This window comes from Pristis pectinata, chromosome 19 (assembly GCF_009764475.1).
Source record: "Pristis pectinata isolate sPriPec2 chromosome 19, sPriPec2.1.pri, whole genome shotgun sequence".
NCBI lineage: Eukaryota > Metazoa > Chordata > Chondrichthyes > Rhinopristiformes > Pristidae > Pristis > Pristis pectinata.
Window position 1 is genome coordinate 41564575 of NC_067423.1, and position 17580 is coordinate 41582154.

The 17580-nt window shown below is 39.8% G+C and overlaps 1 protein-coding gene across 8 annotated transcripts in view; it reads right to left on the reverse strand.

Annotated features, from left to right (window-relative positions):
- Positions 1 to 17580, reverse strand: part of nr2c1 (nuclear receptor subfamily 2, group C, member 1) — a 92794-nt gene that overhangs the window by 67673 nt on the left and 7541 nt on the right. For 3 of the 8 annotated variants that reach the window (XM_052033445.1, XM_052033440.1, XM_052033443.1), the window contains exon 2: positions 12377 to 12408. The exons of the other annotated variants lie outside the window; for them this stretch is intronic. The gene's annotated coding sequence lies outside the window, so the exon portion shown is untranslated. The remainder of the gene's footprint in view (positions 1 to 12376; positions 12409 to 17580) is intronic. 8 annotated transcript variants of the gene reach the window in all.

Sequence of the window (17580 nt, forward strand, 5' to 3'; positions counted from 1 at the left end):
AGTGGCAACAGTTACAAAGACAGATGACAGAGACTGGGACTGTTTTCTATGGAGGAGACCGAGAGTATAGTCAATGGAAGTATATAAAACAATGAGGGATCTATAGAATGTGGATAGTGAGAGGCTGTTCTCTTTGGTGGAAGGGTTGAGGACTAGAGGTCACAGGTATAAAACGGGGGTGCGGTAGAAGAGCAACATGACAAAAAAAAAAACTGCTCTGTGTGTGAGAGACTCTGGAATACACTGCCTGTGGATATGGTGGCCTTCATGTGGGAATTAGATAAATATACGGAGGAAAAAATTTGCAAGGCTGTGGAGAAAGGCCGCATTACCGTGATAGAGAGTCGGTGTGGACGTGACAGGCCAAATAGCTTATTTCTATGTTGTAACCATTTTAAGAGCTCAGGGTGTTCCAAAACACTACCTTGAAGGGCAGTCACTGCTTAATATAGGGAAACACTGAAAGATTGGTGTGTCCAAATCAGTAGCAATAAGTAGAGCTTGGCATAATATTTCTTTCTGTCAACCATTACAGGCTGAACAAGGGAAATATTGTAACATGACTTTCCTTCCCAACCCATAATTTAGTTGGGAATGATGCAGTTGACAGGTCATAATGACCCACAGGTGCTGATACCAATCATGCTATTAATGAGAAAATTAAATCCTTAACTGGGACTGTAATTCTATTCTAATAGAAGGTCTCAAACCATGGATCAAGTAGTTTGCAAAGCCAATTTCAGGCAATTGTGCCTAGCTATACTAACAGATGTAATTAAACAAGGAAAGAAAAGGCTGAAATATTAACCGCAAGGCATTTATAAGATTTGCATATTAAAGCCTCCACTTGGTGTCTATATCAATAAAAAACAGATGTTTCTGTTGGAAAAATCTTTGACACAAAACCTTTATGCCCTTTATGCAGAGTATCTGAAGAGACTTCGATATAAGATTCCACACTCTGCAAACAAAACAGAATGGTAAATAATCTACAGAACACGTTCACAATGTAAGGTTCCAGCAGTTTCATACAAAATTAATTCTACTGATAGATATTAGCAGTAATTTTAAACTTGCAAAATGCTTTTAACAGCAAAAATTTTTAACTTGCAACATGCTCCACTAATTGCAGATGGGAGCAGACATCATAAATCTGTCCAAGTCCAAAAATGCTGTCCCCTTCTTTCTTTTAATCTGCAATCAAAGCTAATATAGTGATCAGACTCCTGTCTTACCCTTGTGTCTGCATCTCCTATATATATATGGCGTAGGAGAGAGATGGGCATGTAGACTTTCAGAAAAAAAAACAAAATGCTAACACTAGCACCTGTAGGATTCACAAAGCCGTGAATTAAAATAATGTAACTCTACCTGCTGACATTTTATTAAATGCAAAAGCTTAATGACTGTTTCAAACTATGAATCTTACTATTCCTAAACTGACTGGCAGATTATGACTACTTACTTTTCAGAACAAATATAGCAATACTTGCTGTAAAAGCAGTCAACAAGATCATTCATTATTCCAAACAATGTTGTAAATGTCAAGGACTCAAGAGAGAATACTACACAAACTGTAGGTCGCTCTCTCAATTAAACCATCGAAAAGGATTCGGCTCTCAGCATTTTAAAAAAGTAGTTCCATTTGTCTAACCTTGGAGCAATCAATTTGGCTTTGCTCTGCTTAATAAGTACATTACACAAAAAGTCAACTATCTATGCAGAACTACCAAACTATTCAACCAGGGAAAAAACTGATTGCAAATTACAATCTTTGATAAAGAATCCCGAATAATATCCATTTTTGCAATATGCTTGTCCTTTCTTGAAAATGCTTTCTGGAATACTTTCTTATAGCCTGCCGTTTAACACTGACGAAAACCCTCAAAACTTATTTTTGTACAAAAATCCTTTTAGATGATTATTATAGACAACATTTACTCTAGCTGTCGACCTCATCTGCTGCTTACTGTTCTGAGTTCATCACTGATGCTTTCAGAAGTAGTTTACTTGGCCTCAGTTGGTCATCCTGCTGGCATTTAGTGTGAGCATTCATACATTCAAATAAATTTAACAACTCTTTCAACAAGATGTCTCACAGAGGTTTAGTGACAAGAACATAAAATAGGGATGCCCACTGAAGAAAGGGTGAAATGAAAGCTTAGGATGAGAGGTCAAAAGCATTGCTGAAACATTTTTACAATGTCTTTGGTCAAAAGCAAGAAAGGCAGTAACATTAAACAAAACAGGAGCACTGTCACTGCAGAAATAATGTTAAAGTAGAAAAATAAGACGTTAAAGTATGACGGGAGCTTCAGAAAAGTGGCATGGTGAAGCAAGGCTCAGAATATCGAACCAAGTCCCTGTGGCAGGTGCACTGGCAGAGTTGGAGGTCAAGAGTGCAGGGCTCAGTGCTTGCAATGTAAGCCATTGTTTTTTTTAATATACAAGTTGGAATCATTTGCAGAGCTGAAGCAATGTGATCAGCTTAGTCAACTGAAATAGTTCAGTGTTGAAGTGAGGAAAGCATTACTAAAAAGTGGAGGAAGCTAAGCTTTTGAGAACTGGAAAAGTATAAATTTCAGATTGTCTTTCAATTTGGGATATTGTGTTTGGTCAAGAACGAGGAGACTTCTTCTCAGATTGTCCTTTGCATAACTTGTTTCTACTCAAGTTCTGTGGCTTCTGAGGTGGCTGATGAAGCCAAAGTGGGATCCACAGACAAAGACAGACAAGCCAAGAGGTGCTGGATAGGGCAGGCGGAAGGGTAGTGGGAGATAGTACACTTTACGCGGGGCTTTTGTGTGGCACCTGATACATGGACTTGAGGTTCTCAAGACCATACGAAATGCTCCTTCTCCATTTAGAGCAGTCATGGGTCAGGAATTCCTACAAATCTTCTGTCCCCAGTAATCTCGTCATGATGGAGCTCAGACAAAGTTTGGTTTAGACATTTTAGCTTACAGTGTAATTTTAACGCTTAATGCTGGAGATGTTGGTCCAGGAGATGATGCTGATGTTGGTTCACTTATCCTGGATATGGATTTGAAGGATTTTGTATGCAGTGTTGATACCTGTCCAGTGCTTTGAGGTACCTGTTGTAGGTAGTCCATATCTCAGACATTTGGAGGGTGGCAAGGACTATTACTCCCAATACATAAATGAGCTTTGTGCTAGATTTGAGTTCTTATTCTTTAAAAGCTCTTCTGCTACCCAGCCAAAGGCTGTGCTGGCACTCTGAAGGGAAAGGTGAATTTCATCAATGACGTCTGCCTTCATTGACAGGTGGCTCCCAAGATATGGAAAGTGGTTCATGTTCTCCAAGGTCTCATTGTGGACTGTGTATAGAGGGTTGGTGTTCTTCACCAGGGGCAGGTTGGCATAGAAACTTTATGTTGCAAATGTCCAAAGAATCCAAGGAAGGAGAAAGGAAAGCCAACTCCGAGAGAGTCTTCTTCCTGACAAAGTGCTTGAAGCCTGATCTTCTCAAAACCAGCACCTTGTTTCTCCAGATAGGCAACCACAACACATAATGGCAACACCCCCCAAAGCAGTGGCGCCCATTTATACCATCATGCAAACAACATATCACAAAGGTAGTCACATCACCTATGCCACAACGTGTACTTATGACTGCTGGACTGACCACAACCTAAGCTGCTCTATTATCTCCATTAGCCTGGGCCCAAAACAACGACTGCATCAGAAACTCTGCTTCAAGAAAATCAATACTAAAAGTCTTAAAGACCCCACAAGTATACCTCTTTTCACACAGTTTGATGACCCCAACCAACAGGAGCCATGATGCTCAGAGTTTCTGCACTGTTCTGAAATCCATCTTAATCCGAGCCTGTGAAGAGATTTCTGGCCCCACTGATAGAAAATACCAGGTTAGATTTTGAGAATGACCTGGAGATCCAGGAATTAACCACAAGTGCAAGGTGTTCTTGGACTAAAAGTTCCACCAAACCTCAACGGAAAACAATGTTTAACAGACACCACTGAAGGTAGAGGGCCAACAGAAAACCCATGGCCTAAACAGCAGGTGGCAAGTGGATAGAGTACAAGAGGTTCTCAACTTGCTGATAATAGAATCATGACAGAAGCAGATTCTTCAGCACTGTCAAAGCCACCTACAGCCCAAATATCCAAAGCTCCACCTCAGAGCCAAGAATGGGAGGTGAAATTGTCAATGACAGAGGCAATTAGCACCCACTGGAAGGAACACTTGAAGATCTTTTCAATACCGTCGCTGTCCCTGACGTGAATGTGGTTAACTCCATCCATAGCAAACTATCCCAGCTAACCTTGCTGCCACCCCTGACAGACAAGAAATCGAAAAGGCCAAATACCAACTGAGAAACAAAACCTTCAAAGCAGATGAAGTCCCTGATGAAGTTCTAACACTCAATAAAAGAACTTTAGTTAAAAACTCAAAACCTTATCTTTCACGTCTAGTAAGCGAAGAACATGCTAGAGGACTCTGATGGCATAAATGCGACTGTCTTCAAGATAGGAAACAAATCCAATTTTGTTAGTACAGAGGGGTGTCACTTCTACCTGCCATTGGAAAATTCATCGCCGTGGTCTTCTTCAATCTCTTCCTCCCAATGACTGAAAACCTACTCCCCAAACCACAGCGTAGACTCCGTCCATCTGGAGGGCACAATGGACACCAAATTCACAATGCGTACATCCATGAGAAACGCAAGGAGTGCCATTGACCATTATTTACGACCTAATGACAAAAACCCTCAACTAAGGGGAAGAGTGGAGGATTCTTCTTAAACTTAGCTGCTACAGAAGTTCACTTCCATCATGCATCTGCTTCACAATTGCTTGCCAGCCATGATCTTAACCAAAAGGTCTACAACAGATCCAGTTATCAGTGTAGAATGGTGCCAAACAAGGTTATGTCCTGCCCTTCTTCAAAATATTTTTTGCTCCAATGCTGCACCTTGCCTCAAATAAGCTTCACACTAGAGTGGGGCTGTTCTATAGGACAAATGGGAAATTGTTCAATCTACATTACCCAACCTCAGCGATTGAGCTGCAGTACACAGACGCACATTTAAGTACACACACAATTGGAGGCAGAGCTAAATATCACTGGTGATTCTTTGACTGAGATTAACAACTTCAGATTGACTCACAAAGTGGTACCCATTGTCATTCAACATGTAAACATAGAATAGTACAGCACAGGAAGAGGGCCTTTGGCCCATGATGTTGTGCCAAACCAATTAAATTAGTAATTAAATGCCCAACTAAACTAATTCTTTCTACCTACACAATGTCCATATCCTTCCATTCTCTGCACATTCATGTGCCAAGAGCCTTTTAAGTGCCTCTTATTTGCCTCCACCACCACCCCTGGCAGCGCATTCCAGGCACCCACCACTCTGTGTAAAAGACGAGCCCCACACGTCTCCTTTGAACTTCCTTCCCCCCCCCTCACCTTAAATGTATGCCCTCTAGTATTAGACATTTCGATCCTGAAAAAAAGATACCAGCTATATAAGCCTCTCAATTTTATCAGCTTCTATCAGGTCTCTCCTCAGCCTCTGCCGCTCTGGAGGAAACATTCCAAGTTTGTCCAACCTCTCCTAATGGCACATGCCCTCTAATCCAGGCAGCATCCTGATAAACCTCTTCTGCACCCTCTCCAAAGCCTCCACATCCTTCCTGTAATGGGGTAACCAGAATTGCACGCAATACTCCAGATACAGCTTAAACATGACCACAACTTGTTAGCCTGTCACTTTTATTCTCCTTCATTTCCAAATTGGCCTTCACTCCTCTTCTGGACCAACGTTTTGTTTCATTATGTCCCATTACCAATGGCTTTTGCTTTGGGCCAACATTCCTCTACTAATCTCTCCTGGATCACAACTTATTGCAGACCTTTCCTTTCCTCTTTCTGCACCTTTAAACTCTTGTCTCTTTTTCCAGTTTTAATCAAAGATCATTGACCCAGAAACATTAATTCTGTCTGTAAAGATAGGCCTATTGAGTATTTCTAGCATCTTCTATTTTTAATTTCAATTTTCAGCAACAGTGCATTTTGTTTTAGTAAATAATGAAGGGATTTGACTCAATCCAAAGGAACAGGCAATTCAAACAGGATGGGTTAAGAAAGATGAAGGGACAAGCTGGTTAAGTTTTGTAAACATAGAACCAGAACACAGCTGCTCGTAGGGAGACATTGGACAAGTTCCAAGAAATGACCTATTTAATGACACAAAAACAGTAGATAGGTTACAGAGATCCCTTCACCCAGTTGCCATGGTCTTCTGGAGCTTGCTTTGAGGTTAGAGAGGAATCTTTCATTTAATTGCCTCCTAAATTGCTTAAGCATTTTGCTTCTTGTAGAAAACGGCATAAAAGTCGTGGTGAGAGGCACAGGATGGGACACAGAAGTTACACTAAGCCAGGCAGCTATTTCCTCCAGGAAGTACTTAAAAGTGTATTTGAGTGAGCATTTCTGAAACCACCTCTTCTGGTTCAGTGTCAACTCTTATGGAATTATGCTTTTATGAAGCACCTTGGGACATTTTACTATGTTAACACCAAACTACATTTATATACTGCCTTTAAATGCAATAAAATGCCTCAAAGCACTTCACAAGCATTGTCAGACAAAATTTAAGACACCATCATAAGGCATTGGGTTAATGGACCAAAAGTGTGGTTAAAGAGAGAGGTTTTAAAGTGCACCCTAAAGGAAGAGAGAAGGGAGCAAGAGTTGTGTAACGAGTTCCACAGTCAAGCAGCCGAAGCATGGCTGCTACTGGTGAAGTGATCGAACTTGGAGATGCTTTGGAGACCAAGAGGATTGTCAAATCTAAGGTTTAGGAAATTGCACATTAAAGCAGGGAGAGGCCATGGAGGTGTTTGAAAACAAGGATGAGTATTTTAAAATTAATTCACTTGCGAACTAAACCAATATTTGTCAACGAGTTATGGTAAACAGAGCTTGATGTGAATTAGTTTAAGGCCAGCAAAGTTTTGGAAGACCTTAAGGTTACTTTGGGTGGAAAATGGTCAGAGCATTGGCACAGTCAAGTCTAGAAAGTTTCAAAAGTATGGATGTAGATTTCAGCAGTAGAATCAGAGACAGATTTGAAAGAGATCATAGAAATAGAGGTCAGGTGCCTTGGTGAGGGAGCAGGTTTGTGATTAGAAGCTCATTTCAGGGCAAGTATGAGGCCAAAATTGTAAATAGGCCAGTTCAGCCTCAGACAGTTTTCAGTAGTTAGGGAATGAAGCTTGTGACAGGACTTTGTTATGCCCAACATATAAATGGGAGAAAATTTCTGCTCTTATCATACTGGATACAGGGGTTGTAGTATGATAAATCTTACAGTGGAGTGGTCAGTAGAGACGACAGAGAAGTAGAACCTGACATGGTGCACATGAAAACTCATGATTTATCAGGTAATGTAGCTGAGAGGTCAAATGCATATAACAAACAGGAGGGGGCCAAGGTAAGGATTTCAGAGGCAATAGTGGCAGAAAGAAACCATCGCAGGTTATTCTCAGACTTAAAACTGATCAAAATAGAGACAGTTGATTGGAGTCAGCCCAATTGAACAGCACAATAAAAATGAAAATTGTAATTGACAGCCAACAGGTTTGAATGGCCAGCTCGCTCTTATGTGCATTTTAATTTGTCTGAGTCCCAGACAATGTAACAAAGTACAATATCCCTTCTTTGATGATCCTAGCAGGTAATGGGATCAAGATAAATATGGGTTCTCAGAGGAATCAAATGATCGGCACTGGGTTTATTTATATAATGCCAAACCAAATTACGATTCATCCAGATCTTCAAGAGAAGGTAGAGCTGCTTTTGGAAGAGGATACAGTACAATTTGGGTGCTGGCATACATGCAGAGGTTAACTTTATAACTCAGGGTGACAATATCAAGCCAAGGCATTTTAAATGGTGAAGACTGGGAAGGAAGGACCGCAAAAGTGGCATATATTGGTTATGAAGGGACTGATAGTCAGTATAGCGCAAAGTACGAGGACAAGAGACAAGATCTTACCCAGGGCTTGAGGATGAAATGCAAAGGGGCCCTGGAGATGGATGCGACAATCTATAGTATTAGAGGCAAGCAGATAGAAATCTAACATACAGATGTCAGTAAAAACACCATCTGCAAGAGACTTCAAAGCCCATTGTGTTTGTATCAACAAGTAAATACATATAAACAGAGAACTGATAGTTTGAGCGAGTTAAGCAGGACAAGGAATTCTGCAGAGACAAGGACTGTTATAACTTATGAATAAAGAATTGCTTGATACAGGCCAAAAAAAAAGCAGTTGTTAACAGATGATCTTTGAGGCTGGGAAAGGTTTGAAGTAGAAATGTGAGGGATGGTCTACCATAAAAGACTTGAATCTGGTGGTAGGATAATTAGCCATTAGTAGTTTGTAGGATTAGAAGTGGGTTAGAATGTTTGCCAGGGATGGGTGTTTGTGCTCACTAAGGGAGGAGTCATTAGTGGGAGCCTGCATACTAATCGTTTTCCTGCAATAAAAGCAAAGATAGAGGGCTTCAGTTGAGTGAACAAGTATTTTGCATGCTGGTGAAGAACAGGCAGAGGCCAGTAATTCAGTGGTTGATTCAGGAAGTGGGTTTGAGCTTTGTTAGTAGTTTGGAAGAAAGGGAAGGGTCAAAGTGAAGAAAAGTGAGAATGCGAGACCTATTGCAAGTGTGGTTATTGGATGACCAAGGCAAATCATGAATTTTTAACACTTTTGCAAGGATCAAAAAGAGCTTACTTTCCTACATGAATGCTTTATTCATAATTCAAATGCCTTTGCACTTTTTATTATCATTTGAAAGCTGTATGTCAGAGGATACACTGGTAATCAAGCTATTTTAGTATTCTCGACCTTGATTCATTTGACATGACCTTCAAATCTATGCCAAACCTCAATCTAACCTGAAACTTCAAAATAAATTAAATATCCTCGTGCTTAACTGACTTCAGTCCAAACCAATCATTTTTTGGGGCAGTTATGTTAGCAAGAATTTTTCATTAGAAGATGATCCAATAAGGTTTATTGATTTTACAATCATTTCCTTATTGACCAGCTTCTCCTTTAACATGCATATCATTGTAATACTTGAGACTTCAGACACAGATCCAATGCCAGCACATTATGTCCATCAATTTTTACAACAGAAAAATATAAGGCATCTCAATATTGGGGTCAAGGTCAGGTTCTGGGTTAACAGATGAAGGAGTAGGGGTAGTTGCTTCAAGAGGCTTCTAAAATATTTTTGTCACTCCATATTACTTTTTGGTTCAAAATGCACTTTTAATTATACAAGCCTTAGCAAAGACACAAAACAACACTATAAATATCAAAATAGCTCACTAAAGGTGACCCTGACTTTTCCGTTAACTCTGCAACTTTAAGACTTAAATAATATTCAGTGTTGCCAATTCTGGTTTAGGAAGACATGGATTATAGTCTTAACCCCTGCAGAACAACAATGTCTCAAGTTGAAAATGCAAATAAAGAAAATGCCATAATGCATATTTTAATACAGGAAACTTTCCAGACTTCAGTTGAGTAGAATTCAAATAAAAACAATACCACTATGATTCAATAGTCCTAGTTTACAGACCAATGGAAAGTTCAAACATGCAACACACAAGTCATTTAGTCACCAGTTTCTGTTCAGAATAGTAAATAGTCAATCAAAATATTTCAGAATGCATGTCTGTCTTGAAGACAATTTCTTATGTTGTGTTCAGAATATTTCCCACTATTCTATTGAATTTCATTGCTAAACTGGTTTTCGATGAAGGGCACACAGGGTTTATCTTAAACAGGATCACTGTTCTCTGCAGTGGTTAAAAATTACCATCCAAGAAGATTTTATGGAATAGAAATTAAAGGATGATAATTGCTTGAAATTTGTATGAACTTGACCCTCATAAGCGCAAGTAGTGAGTTTAGGTGAGAAACATAGTCTCGTAAAGCATGTAACAGCAAGTTACAAGTCCTGTTGCTCTGCCCCACATAGACCTCCTCAATGCATCATGGGATATTTTTGTCCATTCTTCACACTGTCTCTTAAAACAATACGTCTTGTGCTGTTAATCTAAACTGGCATCAAGGCTTCTCACCATTTTTTATACTAAACCAGCCAAGGATTCTCATCTCACCAGTTTGGACTGAAATCCAATCTTCCAAAGTATCCATTATGCAATGATTTGAAGATGTAAAATCCATGAGAATGTGAAGCAATATACTGGCATTCTACCTACATTAGTGAGTAGAAGAATAAAAGTACATACATTGAACTCAAGGCCACTACAAGCAAACGTCCAATGCAAATTATAACCTGCCATTGTTCTCCAAGATTAAAGGATGAAATCAAGATTAAAATTAGTATTTGACAAACATTCCATCAAAGCAGGAATTTAGGTATGCTGAAATCAGTAACTGTGAGTGATTTTCCTTCATCTATCTGTCTTATCAGCAAATTCAAAAAAAGTCAGAACAGAATGTCAAACAATGTGATTAATCTTTCTAAATTAGCTTTAATCACACTGTTAAACAGTAAAGATTACCAACATCCAGAAATGCTTCCCTATATTTTCACTATTAATTTCAATTTCAGCACAATGCAAAGTTTTTTTTAATCACTGTACATTAAAGTGTTACTCTCTTTCAACAGGTTAATTGCAGGTCAAAGCTTTCAATAAAGTGAATTCAGTAACTTAAAAACACATCATTACTTCATCCAAGGGCCAATATCGGGGCCATATCTGGCCCATCGCTCAGCCTCCAACCCTGCTTCTGCCATGGTGGTGGTTGCAAGATTATGGCTTGGAGCAAAGTCAATGGCATGTGATCCTGATGCACAGACTATTTTTCAAAGCTCCAAGTTTGTGGCAGCCAAGTACATATAGGAACTTGGAACAGAATGTTGGGAGTGCACAAGGGTGGAAGAAGTGGGGCAATTAGCATCTGAGAGGCCAGGAAAAAAAAGGACTGGAAATGGTTTATTGTCACATGTACCGAGATACAATGAAAAACTTAGTTTTGCAAGCTATTCGTATGGATCATTTCAAAACGCAAGTACATCAAGGTAGTACAAGGGAAAAGCAATAACAGAGTGCAGAATAAGGTGTTACAGTAATAGAGAAAGTGCAGTGCAGGCAGACAATAAAATGCAAGGGCCATGATGAGATCGATTCTGAGGTAATGAGTTCACCTTTAATGTACATGAAGAGGTCCATTCAAAAGTCCCACGATTATTGAACAAAGCTCAGGGCCTTAAAATTCTCACAACTCTAGATGGTTCTTATCCTGGAAAGGCCACCTGGCCACAGCAAATGTGCATGATTATCATGCATTAAAAAATTAATGTGCTGAGCAGGCTGTGTTAATTGCATACATTAACTGTGATTAATTGACAGCCCTAATAAGTATTTACACAGCTCCCTTAACATGGCAAAATTCCACGCTGCACCACTGGAGTATTATTAAACAAAATTTCACCAAATCACACATGGTTGAAAGGACCAGTTTTCAGGATGTCTTAAATGGGGTAAAGAGACAAGAAGCTAAAGGTGAATGGGAACGCATGAGGTCAGAATTCTCTGGTTTTAAGAGTAGGTCAGAGGCTTGGTATTCAGTACAGGGTCACTCATCCCCTGAAACCATAAGCTTTTCCAATATCTACAGAACAAGTCAGGAGGGTGTTGGACTACTTGAACATTCATTCCACCACCATACACTGTGGTTGCAGTGTACACCATCTACAAAATGTACTGCAGTTACTTATCCGCGCTACTCAGACCACAGTTGCCAATCTGTAGCAGGCTTATGCGAACACCAGTTGACTTGAAGTGAGTCACACACCATTCTAACATGGAAATGTATTAACGTCCCTTCAACATCACTGGGTATAAACACTGGTGGAACTCCCAACCCAATAATCCCCTAGAACTTTGCCAGGACAGCAACAGTTCAAGGTGGCTCACCACCATTTTCTCAGTGCTAACTAGGGATAGGTAATAAATGTGAAACCCAATCCTAGAAAATTAACAAGTAGCCTTGCAGGTAGTTTTGGGGTTAAGAAGTGTGGGGCCACAGAACACTGTTAAAACAGGAATATTTTAGAAATGAGATCCTTTGTGGAAGTCATCGAGGACCATTGGATAACCAGGAGGATGCAAGTGAGGATATGAACAATTATTTTCTTTAGATACTGTTCTCATGCTATTTCCCACAGTCACCTTTACTCTTTGCCTCTGTTTATACTCAGTTCTCTTACAATTACTAAAAATGACACAACAGCACTACTTTCCCCATTCCCGTCTTCCCAATTCGAAGGCATTACCTTTTCTCAACACCTCCTCTGGAGCAGCTAAACTGAAATTAAAGCACAAAACATTAAGCAAAGAGGCAGGAAAGAGAAACCTAATTCTAACATGGAATAAGCTACAAGAATAATAACAACATTTTAATACTAAAACCAATGTTCACCAGTTCTTAAAAGAAAATGAAGGTCAAGTTAGCTTTTTAAAAAAGATTTCATGAATGGTTCAGTTTTCAACATTTTTAATACAAGTCATTTTATCTTTTTCTCCTCCACACTGAATAATGCACAAGCAAACTTCAGTGGATTTGAACAGCAAATTGCAAATCCAGGCGACAGCAATGAATCCTATAGAAACACAGGCCCTAGAAAATCAGAAGCCAGTAGGCCATTCAGCCCTTGAAACGTAATACACCATTCAATACAATTGTGGCTGATCCTCCATTTCAATACCACTTTCACACTGTTTCCCTATACACTCAATGCCATTGTATCTAAAAAATTATCTACTGCTTAAATATATTCAGCGGCTCTGTCTCCACACTGAATTTTGGAGACAAGGGAATGCAGATGCTTGAATTTTGCAGTTGTTCGAATTTTTGGATGCTTCAATGGGATCTGCTCTCAATCTTCTAAACTATTGTGAATACAGACCTACTTGACCCAACCCAGGAACCAGTCTGGTCAATCTTATTTCCATCTGTATGGAAAGTGGAATAGTCCTGAGTCACTTTGGAAGTTAACTTGGGGAACTTGTTGATTCAGCCAGTGGCTGCAATATCAGCAACTAAGGATTCAAATTCAAAAGAGACAAACAGGAAAACTAACCTTCCATGCCAAGAATACAGTTTAATGCTGATAATTTATAATTGCTGGGGCATGTAAAATAGTCTACTAATTTGAAATTAGCAACACAAATAACAGCAAAATGAAATTCAAAGTGAACTTTTGAGTTATCCAAGCTTGAATTGAGAGCAAATTACAGAATGAAATAGCACAGGAGGATACTCAGCTGATCATGCCAGCTCGGTGATCCATTTTGCAGCAAATATTTTCTTTTCAAGTATTTCTACATGTTACTTTTGCTTCTATCATCTGTTCAGGCAATGCATTCCACATTACAAGAATTTATTTTGCATAAACATGTTTTTCTCGTATTGGATTTGGTACTTCCCCCTATCAACAATTTCTGATCTCTGGTTACCATCCCTTCTTTCACTGTAAACAGTTTTGCTTTGTTATTCCTGAAATCCCTTCATTTTTCTTTGAAAATTAACACCCGCTTAACTTTTTCTGAAGGCAACCTTCTGAAGGCAAAGGATTTACCTTTCCACATTACCAAGCTTCTTTGTCCCTGACACCCAAGTACTTCTACAATCTTTCAGGCCTTAACACCGCTCTAAATACGGGGATGCCCAGAATCAAACATGCCAGCTAAATGTTTCATGATGGTTTGGCAAAACTTTGATGCTTTAACGCACCATGTCTCCTTTAATAAAGCTAAAAATTGCATATGATGCTGCCTCCTCTGTATCAGTGGGACCAATTACAGACAGGGTGACCACTTTGCTAAGCACCTGTGCTCTGTCTGCCATGGCTTTCTGCAACTCCCAGTTGCCAGCCATTTTAATTCCCCATCCATTCCCACACTGACATATCCGTCCTTGGCCCCCTCCACTGCCAGGGTGAGGCCAAACACAAACTAGAACAACAACTTGTATTCCGCCTGGGTAGTCTACAACCCAATGGCACGAACAGTGAATTCTCCAATTTCAGATAACCTGCTCCCCATTTCGTTCTCTTTCTGATTTACCCAGTTCCTCCTTCACACACACCCAACCCCCTCCCTCAGCTCCCTATCACCTAGTTTCTTGCCCCTACCCCACCTGCCCATCACCCCCACACTCCTCCCACTGGGTCCCCTGCCCCCACTGTTCCCATCTGCCCACTCCACTGCCCCCCTTAGTTGGCTGCATCTCCATCTTCCTTTTGTTACCGCCACCCATCACCTCACAACTTCTGTTGCAATTTCCACCCTTCCCTCCCACGTCTGACTCCATCTGCCAATTCTCCTCACCCGAATCAACCCATCCCTTGCCAGTTCTTGCTCCACTCCTTTCGCTCACCTCTTTCTACAGGCTATCTGCTCTCTACTCCTTCAGTCCAGGTGAAGGCTCAACCCAAAATGTCTACTATCCATTTCTCTCCACAGGTGCTGCCCAAGCTACTGAATTCCTCCAGCAGTTTGTTTCTTTTTTGCCAAAAATTGCATATGTTTGTTTGAAAGTAGTAGAACAAGTTGAACAAGCTTTTTCAAAGATTTGGATACATCCCCAGGTCTCTCTATTTCTCCAAGTCCTTAAAAATTGAACCATTGAGTTTGCATTGCCTCTCCTCGCTTGTGCTACTGGTAAGGATCAAGGTGCACTTCATTCATATTAAATTCTCAATCTGTCACGTGTCTGCTTACTTCCCCTAAATCCTCCCAAAATACCCAATTCTCATTGTTTCCCACTTTAGTTTTTATGTCATCTACAATCTTCAAAATCATGCCTTAGAAATTAATGACCTAGACTTGGACATCAAAAGACAGCAGTGATTTTAATACCAGATCCTTGGGAACACCACTCTACAATTCCCTCCTATATGAAAAATATTCACCACTCCTTTCTGCTTTTTAGCCAATTTTAGATCCACACTGCCACAATCCCACAGGTTTTAATTTTGTTTACGAGCCTAAAAGAATCCAATATTATACATCCCTACTCCAAATTGCTTCCCCGCAGACCTCAAAATTAGTTGGTGTCCAACTTTCATCAGCAAACAAACAGGAGGACAATTAATGCAAAACAGACAATATAAAGAGGCATCTGATATGCCAATCCATTACCTTATCAGAGGAAATATTGGAGCAAACCTCTTGCCCCAAGACTAATACCTATTCAGGAACCCCAAAGGGAGTCCCATTTCTAACTTAAGCCACCAATGACCCTTGTGTCCTGCTGTTTCTGGCTACTCATGTTGCACCAATGGACAGTTCATGGATTCTAAGGGGGCAGCATGATTCTCTTGAAGTTTCCTAGTTCCCAGGGTAGGATGTCTTTCCACTGACCCTGCACCAATATAAACTTGGTTCCCACACAGCTGTCCCCATTCAAAAGGGGAGAAATTGGCTACTAAGGGAAAGGAGGGTTTTTTTTTGGAAGTTTTTCCAATGTCTGTAGCAATAACAACCAGGACACTGTCACACCATTAACACAGAGAAACAAAGTCCAGTGATATCTCCAATAGCTCACAGTCTCACTGTCTTCACTCCTACTGGGTCTGGGCCAGATGCAGCAGAGAAAAAGAAAAGAACATGACACAGGAAAAAGAGAAAAATACAAATTGTGCTTATATAGCCAGTGGAACATTAATGAAAAGGGAACCAGAATGAGAAATAGGTGAATTGGGCAAGAGAGAGAGATAGTGTGCCAAAGTGCAAAAGAGCAATCTGGAAAGATCCACAATACAATGTCACTGTGAATCCACATCTTTTGGCCTCTAGCATCATTCAATTCTCCCATTAACACATACACACAGCACTGTACTGGATTTATTTTTCATTATCTTGAAGCTCTTTCACAAATTCCAAGTCAACCAGTCAAATTTCCAAAACAATAAACTGTTGACCTTGAATGAAGCTAATGTACAATTTCAGTTTTTTGTATAAATATTTCTCTCAATAGCTTCATAGTATTTTTCTATGTACATAATTGTCAGCAGCAATTCAAAGCCTGCTGCTTTCTAGTAATCTGCCCATTGATTTAACAATATTTAAATGCAAGAACTTAGCGTTTCACATGCCAACAATACTGCATAGACAAATAAACACAAAGTTTGTATTCAGTTTGTTACTTCAAGTACCTGCAGCAGAAATAGATTTTCTCCCCATTTGTAAATAATGAGAAGAATATTTGGCCACCCATTTCAAAATGGTGGACGCTGCCAAAGTAAATCAGACAACTTTCCCATCTCATCACGTGATATCCGCAAAATATAGTAGTAGCTCCTCAGCTTCAATGGAAGTTTAAAAACTGAGCTCTCTCTTCAAAATACAGAGAAACTATGAACTTCTTCAATAATTCATTTATAAGTACACAATTATTATATATCAATAGTCTTGGACAATTCAATGATTCTGTAGTACAATTCACAAGTGCTAAATCCACCATCAACCGACTGAATGCGAGTCCAGCTTCACTGGAGTCACAGAGTACAGATCAGCTGACGAACAAAAATAACTGGTAAATTTACAGGTTTCCACACACTGACAATATCAAACCAAATTTTCAAGATATGGGGAGATTCGACATCTTGTCTGAGTGCACCTTATAGTTAGCTGTAACCCACTAACTCAATTATTTGCTCTTGTTAGCATCATTTAAAATAAAACATTGGAAGGGATTTTGCAGAAGGAAAAATGGATGCCATCAATTGACAAGTTGAGGGATCTGGACCAAAAGTACAATTAACAAATGCTACTTTTTGAAAGAAAGATTGATCACAAAATCCTTTGAGGAACCCTCTGTGGTGTGAGTTAAGACAAAACTTCTACTACTGCATTGGGCACTGCAAGTGCAAAGGTGGTCTGATTCAGAGAAGAAGGATGCTGTCAAGTACAATGCATCCAAATAAGTAGGACTAGAGAGGATGGCTTAGGGAGAGAGAAATGGGATGGGGGGGGGGGTGCAGGGGGGAAGAAACCTCAAAAATCAATATTCCTGCATCTTATCTCTTAGGTAACTCTATAAAATAATCCTAACAGACTGTAGGCAAAGGAAATGATCAGTTTATCTTACTGCTTCATCTGACACATCAACATCTCAAACCACATTAAATCCAATAAAGTATGGCAGCAGTTACAACAAACATCAATGAGATAATAATCAATTAATCCTTTTTTATTTCTTTACTTTAAAGGAGCAGTTAATTTCTGGCAAAGCTAGCATTTACTCCTGATCCGCAATCACCCTTGAGAAGGTGACAAGCTACCTTGAACTGCTGCAGTCCTTCTGTTATAGATTTGGAAGGCACGGTAGCCTTGGGAGAGTAACTGCACCGCAACTTGTGAATGAAACACAATGCAGTCATATGCACTGGTGAAGATTGTAACCTATTTAAGGAGATAGACGAAAAGCAATCAAACAGGGTGGTGTCAAGCTTGAATTTTGTTGGAGTGGCAC